The 22811-nt window shown below is 48.4% G+C and overlaps 1 pseudogene; it reads right to left on the minus strand.

Moving 5' to 3' along the window:
• Positions 1–5056: 5056 nt before the first annotated feature.
• The window catches only part of LOC109897409 (liprin-alpha-3-like), a 39613-nt pseudogene continuing 21858 nt past the window's right edge, over positions 5057–22811 (minus strand).

Below are 22811 nucleotides of genomic sequence, written 5' to 3' on the forward strand. Positions count from 1 at the left end.
AAACCACTGCCTCTCCTCCCCTTACACACTCTCCTGTTGTCTACATTCGTGCCAACCCCAGGTACACAAACCACTGCCTCCTCCCCTCACACACACTCTCCTGTTGTCTACATTCGTGCCAACCCCAGGTACACAAACCACTGCCTCTCCTCCCCTTACACACTCTCCTGTTGTCTACATTCGTGCCAACCCCGGGTACACAAACCACTGCCGCCCCCCCTTACACACTCTCCTGTTGTCTACATTCGTGCCAACCCCAGGTACACAAACCACTGCCTCCTCCCCTCACACTCTCCTGTTGTCTACATTCGTGCCAACCCCAGGTACACAAACCACTGCCTCTCCTCCCCTCACACACACTCTCCTGTTGTCTACATTCGTGCCAACCCCAGGTACACAAACCACTGCCTCTCCTCCCCTTACACACTCTCCTGTTGTCTACATTCGTGCCAACCCCAGGTACACAAACCACTGCCTCCTCCCCTCACACACACTCTCCTGTTGTCTACATTCGTGCCAACCCCAGGTACACAAACCACTGCCTCTCCTCCCCTTACACACTCTCCTGTTGTCTACATTCGTGCCAACCCCGGGTACACAAACCACTGCCGCCCCCCCCTTACACACTCTCCTGTTGTCTACATTCGTGCCAACCCCAGGTACACAAACCACTGCCTCCTCCCCTCACACACACTCTCCTGTTGTCTACATTCGTGCCAACCCCAGGTACACAAACCACTGCCTCTCCTCCCCTTACACACTCTCCTGTTGTCTACATTCGTGCCAACCCCAGGTACACAAACCACTGCCTCCTCCCCTCACACTCTCCTGTTGTCTACATTCGTGCCAACCCCAGGTACACAAACCACTGCCTCCTCCCCTTACACACTCTCCTGTTGTCTACATTCGTGCCAACCCCAGGTACACAAACCACTGCCTCCTCCCCTCACACTCTCCTGTTGTCTACATTCGTGCCAACCCCAGGTACACAAACCACTGCCTCCTCCCCTTACACACTCTCCTGTTGTCTACATTCGTGCCAACCCCAGGTACACAAACCACTGCCTCCTCCCCTCACACTCTCCTGTTGTCTACATTCGTGCCAACCCCAGGTACACAAACCACTGCCTCCTCCCCTCACACTCTCCTGTTGTCTGCATTCGTGCCAACCCCAGGTACACAAACCACTGCCTCTCCTCCCCTTACACACTCTCCTGTTGTCTACATTCGTGCCAACCCCAGGTACACAAACCACTGCCTCCTCCCCTCACACACACTCTCCTGTTGTCTACATTCGTGCCAACCCCAGGTACACAAACCACTGCCTCTCCTCCCCTTACACACTCTCCTGTTGTCTACATTCGTGCCAACCCCAGGTACACAACCACTGCCTCCTCCCCTCACACTCTCCTGTTGTCTACATTCGTGCCAACCCCAGGTACACAAACCACTGCCTCCTCCCCTCACACTCTCCTGTTGTCTACATTCGTGCCAACCCCAGGTACACAAACCACTGCCTCCTCCCCTCACACTCTCCTGTTGTCTACATTCGTGCCAACCCCAGGTACACAAACCACTGCCTCCTCCCCTCACACTCTCCTGTTGTCTGCATTCGTGCCAACCCCAGGTACACAAACCACTGCCGCCTCCCCTCACACTCTCCTGTTGTCTACATTCGTGCCAACCCCAGGTACACAAACCACTGCCTCCTCCCCTCACACTCTCCTGTTGTCTACATTCGTGCCAACCCCAGGTACACAAACCACTGCCTCCTCCCCTCACACTCTCCTGTTGTCTACATTCGTGCCAACCCCAGGTACACAAACCACTGCCTCTCCTCCCCTTACACACTCTCCTGTTGTCTACATTCGTGCCAACCCCAGGTACACAAACCACTGCCTCCTCCCCTCACACACACTCTCCTGTTGTCTACATTCGTGCCAACCCCAGGTACACAAACCACTGCCTCTCCTCCCCTTACACACTCTCCTGTTGTCTACATTCGTGCCAACCCAGGTACACAAACCACTGCCGCCCCCCCCTTACACACTCTCCTGTTGTCTACATTCGTGCCAACCCCAGGTACACAAACCACTGCCTCCTCCCCTCACACACACTCTCCTGTTGTCTACATTCGTGCCAACCCCAGGTACACAAACCACTGCCTCTCCTCCCCTTACACACTCTCCTGTTGTCTACATTCGTGCCAACCCCAGGTACACAAACCACTGCCTCCTCCCCTCACACTCTCCTGTTGTCTACATTCGTGCCAACCCCAGGTACACAAACCACTGCCTCTCCTCCCCTTACACACTCTCCTGTTGTCTACATTCGTGCCAACCCCAGGTACACAAACCACTGCCTCCTCCCCTCACACACACTCTCCTGTTGTCTACATTCGTGCCAACCCCAGGTACACAAACCACTGCCTCTCCTCCCCTTACACACTCTCCTGTTGTCTACATTCGTGCCAACCCCAGGTACACAAACCACTGCCGCCCCCCCTTACACACTCTCCTGTTGTCTACATTCGTGCCAACCCCAGGTACACAAACCACTGCCTCCTCCCCTCACACACACTCTCCTGTTGTCTACATTCGTGCCAACCCCAGGTACACAAACCACTGCCTCTCCTCCCCTTACACACTCTCCTGTTGTCTACATTCGTGCCAACCCCAGGTACACAAACCACTGCCTCCTCCCCTCACACTCTCCTGTTGTCTACATTCGTGCCAACCCCAGGTACACAAACCACTGCCTCCTCCCCTTACACACTCTCCTGTTGTCTACATTCGTGCCAACCCCAGGTACACAAACCACTGCCTCCTCCCCTCACACTCTCCTGTTGTCTACATTCGTGCCAACCCCAGGTACACAAACCACTGCCTCCTCCCCTTACACACTCTCCTGTTGTCTACATTCGTGCCAACCCCAGGTACACAAACCACTGCCTCCTCCCCTCACACTCTCCTGTTGTCTACATTCGTGCCAACCCCAGGTACACAAACCACTGCCTCCTCCCCTCACACTCTCCTGTTGTCTGCATTCGTGCCAACCCCAGGTACACAAACCACTGCCTCTCCTCCCCTTACACACTCTCCTGTTGTCTACATTCGTGCCAACCCCAGGTACACAAACCACTGCCTCCTCCCCTCACACACACTCTCCTGTTGTCTACATTCGTGCCAACCCCAGGTACACAAACCACTGCCTCTCCTCCCCTTACACACTCTCCTGTTGTCTACATTCGTGCCAACCCCAGGTACACAAACCACTGCCTCCTCCCCTCACACTCTCCTGTTGTCTACATTCGTGCCAACCCCAGGTACACAAACCACTGCCTCCTCCCCTCACACTCTCCTGTTGTCTACATTCGTGCCAACCCCAGGTACACAAACCACTGCCTCCTCCCCTCACACTCTCCTGTTGTCTACATTCGTGCCAACCCCAGGTACACAAACCACTGCCTCCTCCCCTCACACTCTCCTGTTGTCTGCATTCGTGCCAACCCCAGGTACACAAACCACTGCCGCCTCCCCTCACACTCTCCTGTTGTCTACATTCGTGCCAACCCCAGGTACACAAACCACTGCCTCCTCCCCTCACACTCTCCTGTTGTCTACATTCGTGCCAACCCCAGGTACACAAACCACTGCCTCCTCCCCTCACACTCTCCTGTTGTCTACATTCGTGCCAACCCCAGGTACACAACCACTGCCTCTCCTCCCCTTACACACTCTCCTGTTGTCTACATTCGTGCCAACCCCAGGTACACAAACCACTGCCTCCTCCCCTCACACACACTCTCCTGTTGTCTACATTCGTGCCAACCCCAGGTACACAAACCACTGCCTCTCCTCCCCTTACACACTCTCCTGTTGTCTACATTCGTGCCAACCCCAGGTACACAAACCACTGCCGCCCCCCCCTTACACACTCTCCTGTTGTCTACATTCGTGCCAACCCCAGGTACACAAACCACTGCCTCCTCCCCTCACACACACTCTCCTGTTGTCTACATTCGTGCCAACCCCAGGTACACAAACCACTGCCTCTCCTCCCCTTACACACTCTCCTGTTGTCTACATTCGTGCCAACCCCAGGTACACAAACCACTGCCTCCTCCCCTCACACTCTCCTGTTGTCTACATTCGTGCCAACCCCAGGTACACAAACCACTGCCTCTCCTCCCCTTACACACTCTCCTGTTGTCTACATTCGTGCCAACCCCAGGTACACAAACCACTGCCTCCTCCCCTCACACACACTCTCCTGTTGTCTACATTCGTGCCAACCCCAGGTACACAAACCACTGCCTCTCCTCCCCTTACACACTCTCCTGTTGTCTACATTCGTGCCAACCCCAGGTACACAAACCACTGCCCGCCCCCCCTTACACACTCTCCTGTTGTCTACATTCGTGCCAACCCCAGGTACACAAACCACTGCCTCCTCCCCTCACACACACTCTCCTGTTGTCTACATTCGTGCCAACCCCAGGTACACAAACCACTGCCTCTCCTCCCCTTACACACTCTCCTGTTGTCTACATTCGTGCCAACCCCAGGTACACAAACCACTGCCTCCTCCCCTCACACTCTCCTGTTGTCTACATTCGTGCCAACCCCAGGTACACAAACCACTGCCTCCTCCCCTCACACTCTCCTGTTGTCTACATTAGTGCCAACCCCAGGTACACAAACCACTGCCTCCTCCCCTCACACTCTCCTGTTGTCTGCATTCGTGCCAACCCCAGGTACACAAACCACTGCCTCTCCTCCCCTTACACACTCTCCTGTTGTCTACATTCGTGCCAACCCCAGGTACACAAACCACTGCCTCCTCCCCTTACACACTCTCCTGTTGTCTACATTCGTGCCAACCCCAGGTACACAAACCACTGCCTCCTCCCCTCACACACACTCTCCTGTTGTCTACATTCGTGCCAACCCCAGGTACACAAACCACTGCCTCCTCCCCTCACACACACTCTCCTGTTGTATACATTCGTGCCAACCCCAGGTACACAAAGTGAGAACACACACATTGGGATGTGTTGTACCACGAGTCCACTTTATTTTGTATTTTTATCACCATCATCTTCATTACTGTTTATTTTGCAGGTGTTATTTTCAATTTGTATTATCATCTTTGTCATTCTTTTTTTTTTCTTCCAATCATAACACAATTTGTTTTCAAAATGTACACATACAGTAGCATATTTTATTGACCATTTTTAATGTTTCATATTTACTTTTCAAATTAGGTCAAATTAAATTAGTAAGAATTAAGTATTAAATGAACATGTACATACAATTATTCAATACATACATACATAACGAAAATAAATATAGTTATCATAAAAACATACAAATAAAAATACACACATTTTACAAATTGTTCCCCAGGCTTTCATCCTCATAGGTTACATTTCTACAGATATATGTGTATCATCTTCACCCCCCAAAGTTGACTTCATTGTTATCTTGGTTGTTTGACATGCATCGTAACATAGAAGCTAAAGGTTTTTCTTGACTTCCAACAGTCTCTTCTCTCTTCCTGGATCTGCTTATCATCCTTCCTCTCTTGGTTTCTGTTATGGCTTGCGTGCAGTAAATTAATCGTCTCCATCCTCTTTTCTTCTGGTCACTTTGACTGTTTTATCTCACCTTCGTCACACCTCCATCTTTCCCCTCGTCTTCCAGGGGCACCCAATGAACCTGAGCTGATGATGAGAGCTGTAAAGTCCACCACATCTAGAAAGCCATTACCCTGGGCTTTGTACTAGACCTGCAGTATGTAACCTGGCTTCAACAACATGTACACTCTAATTTAACTGGCTTTAGTGGGTACCTACAAATGACTAAATGACATCACAGCCATTTAACACAATGCCTGTGTGGCCCCCCATCCCATCGTATCCTTGCTGCTGTGGCCCCCTATCCCATCGTATCCTTGCTGCTGTGGCCCTCCACCCTATCGTATCCTTGCTGCTGTGGCCCGGCCTTTGATCTCCACAATAGATTCCATTCAAAAGAGATTACACTAGAACCTAGTGCCTCTCAGCTTTCAAGGTGCCAATGGACAAACCATGAGTAGCGGAGCGGCTTGCTGCCCCTCTGATGTGGCTGGAGCCAAGATGGCGGCCTGAATGGGGACATGGTTTTACTGCAGCACTCTAACCAACTTAGGAGAACCTCTGACAGCACCATAGAAGCTAACAGATAGAGAGCCACAATGGGTGACATTGGATATCAGTCTCCTCCTCCTCAGCACACAACTCCACATCGCACAATCACATATTGAGACAGAACAAAGAGAGAGATAAAACAGTCGTCCTGCCTCATCCTACCCCTCTATCCATGTACGTACAGTATATATCCTGTCAATATTTCATACATTCTTCATGTTCTTTTCCCTTTGTTGTTTCTCCATCTTTGTCATTTCTTCTTTATCTCTGTTATTGCAGAATGGTCAGACCAATAGATTTATATTTAATAAATGTATATATTCATTGCTTCTCTGCTGTTTTCCCCTCCTGTGAATGAATGAGAGGAGGGCAGTCCAGTCGTGATCCAGTCACCATGGCCCTGAGGAGAAACACAGGATTACTCTCACGCACACAACTGTCCTCCTGACTTCACTCAAACCAAATCCCCATCAACCAATGAACCAAGCCCACCGCTAAAGACCTCACCCACAAACAATGATATAACCAAAGCTCAGAAAACAGCACCACAACAAACAATGTAGCTTGAAAACAAGTCAAACCACTTCAATATGCACACATGCAAGCTATCTGGCATGCCTGAAGGTTTTGTTGCAAATCAAACCATGAGAGAACTCTAACTAGCTACTACATGTGTTTAATGTGTTGGTTGAGGGCTTCTCACCTCTGTGTCCTTCAGCAAGAGTATGTCCTGACTGAGGCTACCTCACCGCGAGGCCCAGAGTTCACTAAGAGAGAAGGAGAAAGAAACATTATCAAAATAACGACTAAATAGCATTGAACATTTCCATGATGTACTATTATAAAATTGTGGGAGGAGAAAATTGTGGTTGTGGTTGCCTTGCCCTCTGAACCTGCTGTGTCCTGTAGGAGCGAGCCACTGGAGGTTTTTCATATGAATATCCAAGCTAGTGCCATCAGTGTTGGAACAAGCCCAATAATGGACTGAAGGAGCCTAATGTTACTCCTTATAGTCCTAGGACCTTACATGTTCTGTTTATAGGCAAAATACTTCATCTAAACGTGATTCGGCTCTCAACTGTGATAAGATTTTAGAAACACAACGCCCTCTACTTTCATGTCACATCAAAATAATTTCACAAATGCAAAATATACACTTACTGTAGACTATTTTAACCGGTTTTAAAACAGTTGAGCCGTCAGTATCTTTCAGTGACAACACGTTTGTGGCGTCCGTCTTCCTTTTACACACAGTTGTTCTGAGACGCCGAATGCTAATTAGCACAGGTAGTCTACTCAGTCTTCTCTGTCAAGCGCTGTAACATTGGGAACCCTATAAATGTGTGTAGTAATTGAACCGTTTGTTTTTAGAAAATGATTTCTCGCTGATATGAAAGACAAGTTCCTTATGTTTCCAAAACTGTACCGCAAGCGATGCGTGTTAACGTTTAGAGCAAGCGATGCGTGTTAACGTTTAGAACAAGAGATGCGTGTTAACGTTTAGAACAAGCGATGCGTGTTAACGTTTAGAACAAGAGATGCGTGTTAACGTTTAGAACAAGCGATGTGTGTTAACGTTTAGAACAAGAGATGCGTGTTAACGTTTAGAACAAGAGATGCGTGTTAACGTTTAGAACAAGCGATGCGTGTTAACGTTTAGAACAAGCGATGCGTGTTAACGTTTAGAACAAGCGATGAGTGTTAACGTTTAGAACAAGCGATGCGTGTTAACGTTTAGAACAAGCGATGCGTGTTAACGTTTAGAACAAGCGATGCGTGTTAACGTTTAGAGCAAGCGATGCGTGTTAACGTTTAGAACAAGCGATGCGTGTTAACGTTTAGAACAAGCGATGCGTGTTAACGTTTAGAACAAGCGATGCGTGTTAACGTTTAGAACAAGCGATGCGTGTTAACGTTTAGAGCAAGCGATGCGTGTTAACGTTTAGAACAAGCGATGCGTGTTAACGTTTAGAACAAGCGATGCGTGTTAACGTTTAGAACAAGCGATGCGTGTTAACGTTTAGAACAAGCGATGCGTGTTAACGTTTAGAACAAGCGATGCGTGTTAACGTTTAGAACAAGCGATGCGTGTTAACGTTTAGAACAAGCGATGCGTGTTAACGTTTAGAACAAGCGATGCGTGTTAACGTTTAGAACAAGCGATGCGTGTTAACGTTTAGAACAAGCGATGCGTGTTAACGTTTAGAACAAGCGATGCGTGTTAACGTTTAGAACAAGCGATGAGTGTTAACGTTTAGATCAAGCGATGCATGTTAACGTTTAGAACAAGCGATGCGTGTTAACGTTTAGAACAAGTGATGCGTGTTAACGTTTAGAGCAAGCGATGCGTGTTAACGTTTAGAACAAGCGATGCGTGTTAACGTTTAGAACAAGCGATGCGTGTTAACGTTTAGAACAAGCGATGCGTGTTAACGTTTAGAGCAAGCGATGCGTGTTAACGTTTAGAACAAGCGATGCGTGTTAACGTTTAGAACAAGCGTCAGGGCTTTTAACAAAACTTCCCCAGACAGAAAATACTATCATCAATCGGCGCAAAAGTTAGTAAGCTTCTATGAATGGGGTACATCTGAACATACTCGCATGTGACACTGGTCTTACACTTCTTCTCTAACGTAACATGCAACCCGCTTCTAGACAAAGTCAGTTGTTTTTCTCGATGAATAAATCAGTATGACTAGCCCATAGTAAATATGTGTTATCCAGGGTTTTAAGGGATCATAAATTGTCCAACGCGTGACCTTCTGAGTGATAATAGAAGAATAGCCCTGGAGGTTTAAGAAGCGGAACAAATAGGAATCTGAGAGCGTGGACAAAGGGAAGGGTCAGAGGTTAGGGGGAGAGGTCATCCTTCTCACCGTCACTCTGAACCTTTCTCAGGGTCACAGAGGGCGTGGAGATGGCGGAGGCACGGAAGTTAGCAGGCAGGTTCTCCGATGAGTCTGAGTTCACCCCCCTAAGGTCCTTCTCCCTGAACATCTTCCTCCAGGAAGGGGAGCGGGTGAACGTCTTAGTCCCATCCTAATGGAGGGGGGGTAGAGAGAAGGGGAGAAATGGGGAGAGAGAGAAATAAAGAAAAAAAGGTTATGTCTGTCAACATTGTCAAACTGTCAAGTTAGAAAGAATGACTTGTATGAGGTGGAAAATGCAGTCTTCACATAGTCTCTGAACTAAGCCTACTGTGTTCTTTAATACCTCATCTGGTCTTCTCTCTGTTCCCATAGAGATGAGGGAGTTGTATTCCTTCTCTAGGAGTTGTCTGGCCTAGAGGAGAGATGTGAGAGGAGGGAGTACAGATTAGAATCAGGCTAGTCACTTCATTTGATATACACTACTATCAGTTTCACCTGCATGCCTGAGATACAACTGTCATCTACCAGCCAGCAGTCAGCCTGGGGACGCTGTTACTGAGATACAACTGTCATCTACCAGCCAGCAGTTAGCCTGGGGACGCTGTTACTGAGATACAACTGTCATCTACCAGCCAGCAGTTAGCCTGGGGACGCTGTTACTGAGATACAGCTGTCATCCACCAGCCAGCAGTTAGCCTGGGGACGATGTTACTGAGATACAACTGTCATCCACCAGCCAGCAGTTAGCCTGGGGACGATGTTACTGAGATACAACTGTCATCTACCAGCCACTGAGGACGCTGTTACTGAGATACAACTGTCATCTACCAGCCAGCAGTTAGCCTGGGGACGATGTTACTGAGATACAACTGTCATCCACCAGCCAGTAGTTAGCCTGGGGACGATGTTACTGAGATACAACTGTCATCCACCAGCCAGTAGTTAGCCTGGGGACGATGTTACTGAGATACAACTGTCATCTACCAGCCACTGGTGACGCTGTTACTGAGATACAACTGTCATCTACCAGCCACTGGGGATGATGTTACTGAGATACAACTGTCATCCACCAGCCAGTAGTTAGCCTGGGGACGCTGTTACTGAGATACAACTGTCATCTACCAGCCACTGGGGACGCTGTTACTGAGATACAACTGTCATCCACCAGCCAGTAGTTAGCCTGGGGACGATGTTACTGAGATACAACTGTCATCTACCAGCCACTGGGGACGCTGTTACTGAGATACAACTGTCATCTACCAGCCAGTAGTTAGCCTGGGGACAATGTTACTGAGATACAACTGTCATCTACCAGCCAGCAGTCAAGCTGGGGACGATGTTACTGAGATACAACTGTCATCCACCAGCCAGCAATTAGCCTGGGGACGCTGTTACTGAGATACAACTGTCATCCACCAGCCAGCAGTTAGCCTGGGGATGATGTTACTGAGATACAGCTGTCATCCATCAGCCAGCAGTCAAGCTGGGGACGATGTTACTGAGATACAGCTGTCATCCACCAGCCAGCAGTTAGCCTGGGGACGCTGTTACTGAGATACAACTGTCATCCACCAGCCAGCAGTTAGCCTGGGGACGCTGTTACTGAGAAACAACTGTCATCCACCAGCCAGCAGTTAGCCTGGGGACGCTGTTACTGAGATACAACTGTCATCTACCAGCCACTGGGGATGATGTTACTGAGATACAACTGTCATCTACCAGCCAGCAGTTAGCCTGGGGACGCTGTTACTGAGATACAACTGTCATCCACCAGCCAGCAGTTAGCCTGGGGACGCTGTTACTGAGATACAACTGTCATCTACCAGCCACTGGGGACGATGTTACTGAGATACAACTGTCATCCACCAGCCACTGGGGACGCTGTTACTGAGATACAACTGTCATCCATCAGCCAGCAGTCAAGCTGGGGACGATGTTACTGAGATACAACGGTCATCTACCGGCCACTGGGGACGATGTTACTGAGATACAGCTGTCATCTACCAGCCAGCAGTTAGCCTGGGGACGCTGTTACTGAGATCCAACTGTCATCCACCAGCCAGCAGTTAGCCTGGGGACGCTGTTACTGAGATACAACTGTCATCTACCAGCCACTGGGGACGCTGTTACTGAGATACAACTGTCATCTACCAGCCACTGGGGACGATGTTACTGAGATACAACTGTCATCTACCAGCCACTGGGGACGATGTTACTGAGATACAACTGTCATCCACCAGCCACTGGGGACGATGTTACTGAGATACAACTGTCCTCTACCATCCAGCAGTGAGCCTGGGGACGATGTTACTGAGATACAACTGTCATCTACCAGCCAGCAGTTAGCCTGGGGACGATGTTACTGAGATACAACTGTCATCTACCAGCCAATGGGGACGCTGTTACTGAGATACAACTGTCATCTACCAGCCACTGGGGACGCTGTTACTGAGATACAACTGTCATCTACCAGCCAGCAGTTAGCCTGGGGACGATGTTACTGAGATACAACTGTCATCTACCAGCCAGCAGTCAGCCTGGGGACGATGTTACTGAGATACAACTGTCATCCACCAGCCAGCAGTCAGCCTGGGGACGATGTTACTGAGATACAACTGTCATCCACCAGCCAGTAGTTAGCCTGGGGACGATGTTACTGAGATACAACTGTCATCCACCAGCCAGCAGTCAGCCTGGGGACGATGTTACTGAGATACAACTGTCATCTACAAGCCAGCAGTTAGCCTGGGGACGATGTTACTGAGATACAACTGTCATCCACCAGCCAGCAGTTAGCCTGGGGACGATGTTACTGAGATACAACTGTCATCCACTAGCCAGCAGTTAGCCTGGGGACGATGTTACTGAGATACAACTGTCATCCACCAGCCAGCAGTTAGCCTGGGGACGATGTTACTGAGATACAACTGTCATCCACCAGCCAGCAGTTAGCCTGGGGACGATGTTACTGAGATACAACTGTCATCCACCAGCCAGCAGTTAGCCTGGGGACGATGTTACTGAGATACAACTGTCATCCACCAGCCAGCAGTTAGCCTGGGGATGATGTTACTGAGATACAACTGTCATCCACCAGCCAGCAGTTAGCCTGGGGATGATGTTACTGAGATACAACTGTCATCCACCAGCCAGCAGTTAGCCTGGGGATGATGTTACTGAGATACAACTGTCATCCACCAGCCAGCAGTTAGCCTGGGGATGATGTTACTGAGATACAACTGTCATCCACCAGCCAGCAGTTAGCCTTGGGATGATGTTACTGAGATACAACTGTCATCCACCAGCCAGCAGTTAGCCTGGGGATGATGTTACTGAGATACAACTGTCATCCACCAGCCAGCAGTTAGCCTGGGGATGATGTTACTGAGATACAACTGTCATCCACCAGCCAGCAGTTAGCCTGGGGATGATGTTACTGAGATACAACTGTCATCCACCAGCCAGCAGTTAGCCTGGGGATGATGTTACTGAGATACAACTGTCATCTACCAGCCACTGGGGACGCTGTTACTGAGATACAACTGTCATCTACCAGCCAGTAGTTAGCCTGGGGACAATGTTACTGAGATACAACTGTCATCTACCAGCCAGCAGTCAAGCTGGGGACGATGTTACTGAGATACAACTGTCATCCACCAGCCAGCAATTAGCCTGGGGACGCTGTTACTGAGATACAACTGTCATCCACCAGCCAGCAGTTAGCCTGGGGATGATGTTACTGAGATACAGCTGTCATCCATCAGCCAGCAGTCAAGCTGGGGACGATGTTACTGAGATACAGCTGTCATCCACCAGCCAGCAGTTAGCCTGGGGACGCTGTTACTGAGATACAACTGTCATCCACCAGCCAGCAGTTAGCCTGGGGACGCTGTTACTGAGATACAACTGTCATCCACCAGCCAGCAGTTAGCCTGGGGACGCTGTTACTGAGATACAACTGTCATCTACCAGCCACTGGGGATGATGTTACTGAGATACAACTGTCATCTACCAGCCAGCAGTTAGCCTGGGGACGCTGTTACTGAGATACAACTGTCATCCACCAGCCAGCAGTTAGCCTGGGGACGCTGTTACTGAGATACAACTGTCATCTACCAGCCACTGGGGACGATGTTACTGAGATACAACTGTCATCCACCAGCCACTGGGGACGCTGTTACTGAGATACAACTGTCATCCATCAGCCAGCAGTCAAGCTGGGGACGATGTTACTGAGATACAACTGTCATCTACCAGCCACTGGGGACGCTGTTACTGAGATACAACTGTCATCTACCAGCCACTGGGGACGATGTTACTGAGATACAACTGTCATCTACCAGCCACTGGGGACAATGTTACTGAGATACAACTGTCATCCACCAGCCACTGGGGACGATGTTACTGAGATACAACTGTCCTCTACCAGCCAGCAGTTAGCCTGGGGACGATGTTACTGAGATACAACTGTCATCTACCAGCCAGCAGTTAGCCTGGGGACGATGTTACTGAGATACAACTGTCATCTACCAGCCAATGGGGACGCTGTTACTGAGATACAACTGTCATCTACCAGCCACTGGGGACGCTGTTACTGAGATACAACTGTCATCTACCAGCCAGCAGTTAGCCTGGGGACGATGTTACTGAGATACAACTGTCATCTACCAGCCAGCAGTCAGCCTGGGGACGATGTTACTGAGATACAACTGTCATCCACCAGCCAGCAGTCAGCCTGGGGACGATGTTACTGAGATACAACTGTCATCCACCAGCCAGCAGTTAGCCTGGGGACGATGTTACTGAGATACAACTGTCATCCACCAGCCAGCAGTTAGCCTGGGGACGATGTTACTGAGATACAACTGTCATCCACCAGCCAGCAGTTAGCCTGGGGACGATGTTACTGAGATACAACTGTCATCCACCAGCCAGCAGTTAGCCTGGGGACGATGTTACTGAGATACAACTGTCATCCACCAGCCAGCAGTTAGCCTGGGGACGATGTTACTGAGATAAAACTGTCATCCACCAGCCAGCAGTTAGCCTGGGGATGATGTTACTGAGATACAACTGTCATCCACCAGCCAGCAGTTAGCCTGGGGATGATGTTACTGAGATACAACTGTCATCCACCAGCCAGCAGTTAGCCTGGGGATGATGTTACTGAGATACAACTGTCATCCACCAGCCAGCAGTTAGCCTGGGGATGATGTTACTGAGATACAACTGTCATCCACCAGCCAGCAGTTAGCCTGGGGATGATGTTACTGAGATACAACTGTCATCCACCAGCCAGCAGTTAGCCTGGGGATGATGTTACTGAGATACAACTGTCATCCACCAGCCAGCAGTTAGCCTGGGGATGATGTTACTGAGATACAACTGTCATCCACCAGCCAGCAGTTAGCCTGGGGATGATGTTACTGAGATACAACTGTCATCCACCAGCCAGCAGTTAGCCTGGGGATGATGTTACTGAGATACAACTGTCATCCACCAGCCAGCAGTTAGCCTGGGGATGATGTTACTGAGATACAACTGTCATCCACCAGCCAGCAGTTAGCCTGGGGATGATGTTACTGAGATACAACTGTCATCCACCAGCCAGCAGTTAGCCTGGGGATGATGTTACTGAGATACAACTGTCATCCACCAGCCAGCAGTTAGCCTGGGGATGATGTTACTGAGATACAACTGTCATCCACCAGCCAGCAGTTAGCCTGGGGATGATGTTACTGAGATACAACTGTCATCCACCAGCCAGCAGTTAGCCTGGGGATGATGTTACTGAGATACAACTGTCATCCACCAGCCAGCAGTTAGCCTGGGGATGATGTTACTGAGATACAACTGTCATCCACCAGCCAGCAGTTAGCCTGGGGATGATGTTACTGAGATACAACTGTCATCCACCAGCCAGCAGTTAGCCTGGGGATGATGTTACTGAGATACAACTGTCATCCACCAGCCAGCAGTTAGCCTGGGGATGATGTTACTGAGATACAACTGTCATCCACCAGCCAGCAGTTAGCCTGGGGATGATGTTACTGAGATACAACTGTCATCCACCAGCCAGCAGTTAGCCTGGGGATGATGTTACTGAGATACAACTGTCATCCACCAGCCAGCAGTTAGCCTGGGGATGATGTTACTGAGATACAACTGTCATCCACCAGCCAGCAGTTAGCCTGGGGATGATGTTACTGAGATACAGGTGCAGTAAGAATCCAGTTTATGGGCGCGTTTTTCTGTCCAGGCGTTGCTGGCGCATGACATATATTACAATGCCTGGATAAGTATTTTAAGTGTGAAAAGATTTCGCTGCACTTGCGATAACATCTGCAAATCTGTGTATGTGATCAATAAACTTTTATTTTGAAGTATCTGCTACCCACATCATATGTTATAGCAATCTGGTCCAGACGACACAGTCGATGACGTGGCACACAACCATCGGTTGTTGCATGCAACATGGGAAGGCATTTAATCACTTCTGACTGGTGGGTGGGGTGAGACTTGTGCATGCCTGTGTGTTCTGATTGGTTAGATGGGTGAGTACCTGTGTGTTCTGATTGGTTAGATGGGTGAGTACCTGTGTGTTCTGATTGGGTATCTGCAGCAGCAGGGCCAAGTCTGTGTAGTCGAAGGTGTCGTCCAGAGCCAGGAGGGCCCCATGGACCCCGCTCTCTGTCAGGTTGTCAGCGTATTCCTTCAGCCCGATGTTCTGCACCCAGCACATCACACGCTCGTTGGACCACACCATCACATCTACGCAGAGGAGTAGTGGGACGAAGACATCATTCTCACTCAAAGAAACCCACAGGGTGACTGGATCTTACACTGACAGGGCCCATGTGGGTGCAGACTTTTGCTCAAGCCAAGCAGTGAAACACCTTCTACTAACCATCAATTGAGGCTTTGATTGTTACTGAATGGAGGATTGGTTGGATGGATGGTTGGATGGATGGATGAGAAGCACTAAATTGGAACAAAGGATTTAATGTCAGAGAGGAAGAACACACCTTTGTTCTGGTGCTGGCTGTCTTCTCTCCTCCTCTCTAGCTCTTTGCGGTCGTAGTTCAAGCGCTTCAGGCACATTATGCCATAATGCAAACTAACTCTGAGAAAGGTCAAGAGAGGTCAAAAGGTCAGGCGGTTAATAGAGGGCATGGCGACTGACTCTCACCTGTACTCAGAGAAAGTATTAGAGCACTCCGGTGTCTTTGACCCCGAGAAGGCCTGAAGACACACCTGCAGAGTGAGAGTGTCACAACAGCAGGAAATCTTTCAACATATCCTTTAACATCTGCATGTTTCCCATGCCACGAACACACACAGTCACACACCAGAGAGAGAGCTAGAGTGTCAACAGAGGGAGAGAAAGAATGACGGAGAGAAAAGGAAAGGCAGTGAGTAAAGTGGGAGTGGGAAACAGTTGCAGAAGAAGAATTCATTGTTCATTTGCAGAAACTGGAATTTTGTCTATTTGCTTTTCACCACCCCCTCGAGGCAGAAAAACGCCTCCCCACCCAGGTGCCAAGGTTAACAACAGCAACAGAAAGAGCGAGAGACAGACAGACGAGAGCAGGCCATACGTACCTATGGAAGCTGTCCACCATTTTGAGCTGTCCCCTCAGCTCCTTCTTGGTCAGGTGGTCCAGCATGCGGGCGTCCACCAGGGACTCCATGAAGTAGGAGCGGTACTGGGGCAGACCCAGGCTGGGCAGCCAGTCATTACCCACCCACTCATGGTTCATATCCCCATAGGCCAGGATCTGAGATGCAGAAGAGGACTCCTTCACTAGTGTCTCATTTGTTTCAGTTGTAGTTCGATTATTACTTATAGTACTTTTCTGTATGGCCACATACAATACTGTTTTCAATGGCCACATACAATAGTGTAATTAGTGTGTTATATGTTGATGCCATTTAATACAGTGCTTCCATTCCTTACCTGATCCCAGCTAATCTCTTTCAGCTCCTTAGATGCAGCAGATGGACAGGAGAGAGAGAGACATGGGCAGAAAGAGCGAGAGAACAGAGGCAGAGCAGGATAGGGGGAGCAGGCAAGACAGATGGATGGAGGAAAAGCAGAGGGAGGAGGGGAGAAGAGAGTAAACAGGAAGGAGAAGACAAAGGGAGGAACAGTGTGTTAGTGAACGGGTCATTAGTGTGAAGCAGTTTAGTGAATGGGTCATTAGTGTGAAGCAGTTTACACAGAAACAGAAACTAGAGGGAGAGAAGAAGATGCTCAACACCAAGACCTAGTAGTCCCACAAACTCAGAAAGAGAAAGAGAGAGAAAGAGAGAAAGAGAGAGAGAGAGAGAGAGAGAGAGAGAGAGAGAGAGAGAGAGAGAGAGAGAGAGAAAAAGAGATAGAGAAAGAGAAAGAAAGAGAAAGAAAGAAAGAGAAAGAAAGAAAGAGAAAGAAAGAAAGAGAAAAAGAGAGAGAAAGAGAGAGAGAGAAAAAGAGAGAGAGAGAGGGTCAGAGGGAGAGAGAGAGAGAGAGAGAAAGAGAAAGAGAAAGAAAGAAAGAGAAAGAAAGAAAGAGAGAGAGAAAAAGAGAGAGAGAGAAAAAGAGAGAGAGAGAGGGTCAGAGGGAGAGAGAAAGAGTTTAACTCCTGACTGAGCACTATAACTGTAGAGCAATATATGTACAGTGCATTCGGAAAGTAGTCAGACCCCTTGACCTTTTCCACATTTCGTTACGTTACAGAGTTGTTATAAAATGTATTAAATGTTTTTTTTCCCCTCATCAATCTACACACAGTACCCCATAATGACAAATCAAAACAGGTTTTTACAAATGTTTGCAAATTTATTACAAATAAAAAACAAATATCACATTTACATACATATTCAGACACTTTTGGCAGCGATTACAGCCTCAAGTCTTCATGGGTATGACGCTACAAGCTTGGCACACCTGTATTTGGGGAGTTTCTCACATTCTTCTCTGGCTGGGCCACTCAAAGACATTCAGAGACTTGTATCGAAGCCACTCCCTGCATTGTCTTGGCTGTGTGCTTAGGGTTGTTATACTGTTGAAAGGTGAACCTTCACCCCAGTCTGAGGTCCTGAGCGCTCTGGAGCAGGTCTTCATCAAGGATCTCTCTGTACTTTGCTCTGTTCATCTTCCCCTCAATCCTGACTAGTCTCCCAGTCCCTGCTGCTGAAAAACATCCCCGCTGCATGATGCTGCCACCACCATGCTTCACAGTGGGGATGGTGCAAGGTTTCCTCCAGACATGACGCTTGGCATTCAGGCCAAAGAGTTCAAACTTGGTTTCATCAGACCAGATAATCTTGTTTCTCACGGTCTGAGAGTCCTTTAGGTGCCTTTTGGCAAACTCCAAGCAGTCTGTCATGTGCCTTTTACTGAGGAGTGGCTTCTGTTTGGCCACTCTACCATAAAGGCCTGATTAGTTCTGCAGAGATGGTTGTCCTTCTGGAAGGTTCTCCCATCTCCACAGAGGAACTCTGGAGCTCTGTCAGAGTGACCATTGCACAGTTTGGCCGGGCAGCCAACTCTAGGAAGAGTCTTGGTAGTTCCAAACTTCTTCCATTTAAGAATGATGGAGGCCACTGTGGTCTTGGGGACCTTCAGTGCTGCAGAAATGTTTTGGTACCCTTCCCCAGATCTGTACCTTGACACAATCCTGTCTCGGAGCTCTACAGACAATTCCTTCGACCTCATGGCTTGGTTTTTACTCTCACATGCACTGTCAAATATGGGACCTTATATAGACAGGTGTGCCCTTCCAAATCATGTCCAATTAATTGAATTTACCACAGGTGGACTCCAATCAAGTTGTAGAAACATCTCAAGGATGATCAATGGAAACAGGATGCACCTGAGTTCAATTTCGAGTCTCATAGCAAAGGGTCTGAATACTTATGTAAATAAGGTATTTCAGTTTTTTATTTTTAATTACATTTGCAAACATTTCTAATAGCTTGTTTTCGCTTTGTCATTATGGGGTATTGTATGTAGATTGATGAGGAACAATAATAATTTAATGAATTTTAGAATAAGGTTGTAATTTAACAAAATGTGGAAAAAGTGAAGGGGTCTGAATACTTTCCGATTGCACTGTAGATCACAGGAGGCTGCTGAGGGGAGGACGTCTCATAATCATGTCTGGAATGGAGTGAATGGAATGGTATCAAACACATGGAAACATGATGTGTTTCGATACCATTCCACTCATTCCTTTCCAGCCATTACTATGAGCCCACCCTCCTCAATTAAGGTGCCACCAACCTCCTTTGATATACGTCAATGTTAGATGAACGTCAGTGTTAAATGTCTCGAACATGTTGAGACATTAACATAACAGGACATACTTACCGGTTTGGTGGCTGCGTTTAACGACTCCATCTCAGCATGGGTCATCCACACGTTACTGGTCGACTGTGGTCACAAGACAGGAGAGAAAGAAAACATGATCGTCAGAAAAACTCAAATGTTTGTGTGTTGATGAGTCTGCTGTGAATGCATGTAACATTTGTATGTTAATCTCTACACATAATGTAAATGTGTATATACAGGTAACTGCCAAAATAATGGAACCACTTCAGTAAATGAGGGACACAAAGTATATTGAAAGCAGGTGCTACCACACAGGTGTGGTTCCTGAGTTAATTAAGCAATCACCATCCCATCATGCTTAGGGTCATGTATAAAAATGTTGGGCAGGCCATTATTTTGGCTACCATGGCTATAGGATGACAATGCACCCATCCACAGGGCACGAGTGGTCACTGAATAGTTTGATGAGCATGAAAACCATAAACCATATGCCATGGCCGTCTCACTAAGGTCACCAGATCTCAACCCAATTAAACACATATGTGAAATTCTGGAGTGGTGCCTGAAACAGCGTTTTCCACCACCATCAACAATACACCAAATAATGGAATTCCTCGTGGAAGAATAATGTTGCATCCCTACAATAGAGTTCCAGACACTTGTAGACTGTGTCAAGGCACATTGAAGCTGTTCTGGTGGCTGGTGGTGACCCAACACCCTATTAAGACACTTTATGTTGGTGTTTCCTTCATTTTGGCAGTTACCTGTACGTATATGTGTGTATATCAATATAGTATCATGTGTACCTCTATAATTGTGTCTACATGGTTTGTGTTCTGTGAGTGTGTACTAGTGAGACTACTAACAGAGCGATTGCTGGCCGGGGCAGATGGGCTGGTGAGGGACACCATCTCCTGGATGGCCAGTCTCAGTTTGAGGCGGTGCAGGGGGTTACTGATGCCAATCTCCCTCTGGATCTCTGTGTCAGACAGGTTGGCCATGATGGCGCCACTCTTCACGTTGGCACGACAGGCTGCCACGTACCATGCTGGCATTCCCACCCACAGCTGGAGTAGAGAGGGAAAGAGGTGAGCTAGAAACAGATTGGCTAGAATGTAGTGATTGTGAGGGTTTATATGGCTATAAAGGTTTCCCATCTATCTATCAAACATCTATGATTACCTCTAGCCAGGAGACCACAGTGGGTCCATCCCAGGATGCAAAGGGAAGACCCTGACGACACGCCTCCTCCAGCAGCTCATGTCTGGGAGAGAGAGACCGGGGGAAACAGAGGTTGAATAAGCATAAAACGAAAAGGGCTTTCTGAAAGAGTGGAACAAAAGCAGTGGAACAGAGAGTGGAAAGAGAAATGACTTCAGGAGAGAAATGAATCGGAGGGTGATATTCCCTGAGACCCACTTCCTTTTGCTGCGGCGGTTGTCAACAGTTCCTGTCATGCTTCCCTTGGTCAGTCCCATAGAATCCCCAGTACCCAGGTCCTCAGAAGGCGTAGAGGCTGAGAGACACAGGGGGTCATGGGTTACAAAGACTACAAATATGGGTGGTGGTCAGGTGGACTTTGACCTGTTGCAGTTAAAACACATTTAAAGCAAAGTCATGGGATATGTAGTTTTTCGAGTATAATTTCAATTCTCTCTCACCCAGAGAGGCAGACTCTCGCCCAGCCGGGCCCATCCTTCCCTTTTCCTTCTTCCCAAAAAGACGGCCGATGGAAGACTTGATGCTTTTCTTTTTACTGGCTTTGTGGAGAGAGTCCTGACTGCTGTTGGAACTGCTGCCATCTGCTGACAGACTGAGAGACAGAAGAGACAGATGGAATAAGAGAAACAGGGAAGGAACAAACCATATGAGCACTACAGGGTTTCCTCGATGATGATTGGCGGTCATACCTGCGGAATTCCCTGGGGTCGTCCATCATGGCCCCTGGGTGGGTGAGGGTCATCCTGTCTAGTCGCAGCGCTCGGGGGGTGGGTGGAGGGGTGGAGTCAAGAAGGGCAAGGGACCGATCATCCTCTTTGTTGTTCTGGAGGGTAAAGTTGGAACACATTTAGGGGCTTATACAGGTTGGTGACCCCTTAATTGGGGAGGATGAGCTTGTGGTAATGGCTGGAGTGGAATGAGTGGAATGACATCAAATACTTCCAAGCATGGTTTCCATGTAGAAAAAGGAGGAAGGGTACAGGTACACAATAGTAGATTTTGGTAGACAGAAGGTGCTCTTTGGTAAAATGTGTAAATGGGTCATCAAAAAGAAAGGAGGACCAAGACACTCTTCATACAATTCATTAAAATGCCTTTATTTGTATGGCATGTTCAATGGAAACAAAGTTTAAAAACTCTGGCGCGTTTCGGCTGCATGGCCTTCGTCAGGGAGTACAAAGAAATTATAATACAATGTCCTCTTTTCAACAGCTTTTTCCAATAAACCCTGATTTAAAGAGGGAGTAGTTACAGCATTTATTAGACAACACCTAGAAAGCAATACTAAACACATTAAAAAGTGAAATCCTGTAAATATGTTATCAAAAATGTGTTTGTTTAATGCCATTTCATTCACTCTGTTCCAGACATTATTATGAGCCGTCCTCCCCTTAGCAGCCTCCACTGACACACACAAAGACTCACACATTCCCAACACACCCACACAGATACACAGAGCAGCTGTACCTGTCTATCTGTCTCGCGGTGAGGGGAGTGGGACAGGCGAGGGGTGGAGACCCCAGAACTGGGGGGAGAAGGGGAGGCCAGGGTGGAGGAGGTGAGGGATTGAGGGATGACGCTGCGTCCCATACTGTCCCTCCCCAGGGAGGAGGGTGGGATGGGGGAACCGTCCAGAGCCACACTGCTAACCCTGCTCTCGATCTCCTCTGCCCGCAACTCTGTACTCTCCTTCTCTTCCTGGATCAGCCTGACAGAGAGAGGGGGGGGGGGTTAACAGAGTGAAAAGGGGAGAAGAGGGAAAGACGGGAGATTTAGGAGCATGTCAGATGGAAGACCAATGAATGTTGGTCTTGAATGTTGGTCTTGAATGAGAAAATGAAAAGAAACCTCAGATGAATCTTCTCCACCTGCATTTGACCTAAACTGCTTGTACACAATCACAGCACCTCTCTACCTGCATCCTTTCCTCCACCTCTCTTACTTGATCTCCTTGTTGATTGCCTCTAGTTGTTCCTGCAGCATGATGGCCAGTGTCTGGACATCAGTCTGTCCGCTGGGAGACAGCAGCTCCGAGCCAAACAGTGTCTCTCTGTCGTCCTCATCGTCAGAGCAACCGTGGTCCACACCCCCCTCAAACCCGGTCCTCAGCAGCGCTGACCCACTGTCCCAGTCCCCGTACTGCACACATACGCACAAACACACATGCAAGCATGCACACACACATACACACAGAGAAGGCTCAGTTTGTTGGGTT

The sequence above is a fragment of the Oncorhynchus kisutch genome, linkage group LG10, assembly GCF_002021735.2.
Source record: "Oncorhynchus kisutch isolate 150728-3 linkage group LG10, Okis_V2, whole genome shotgun sequence".
Classification (NCBI taxonomy): domain Eukaryota; kingdom Metazoa; phylum Chordata; class Actinopteri; order Salmoniformes; family Salmonidae; genus Oncorhynchus; species Oncorhynchus kisutch.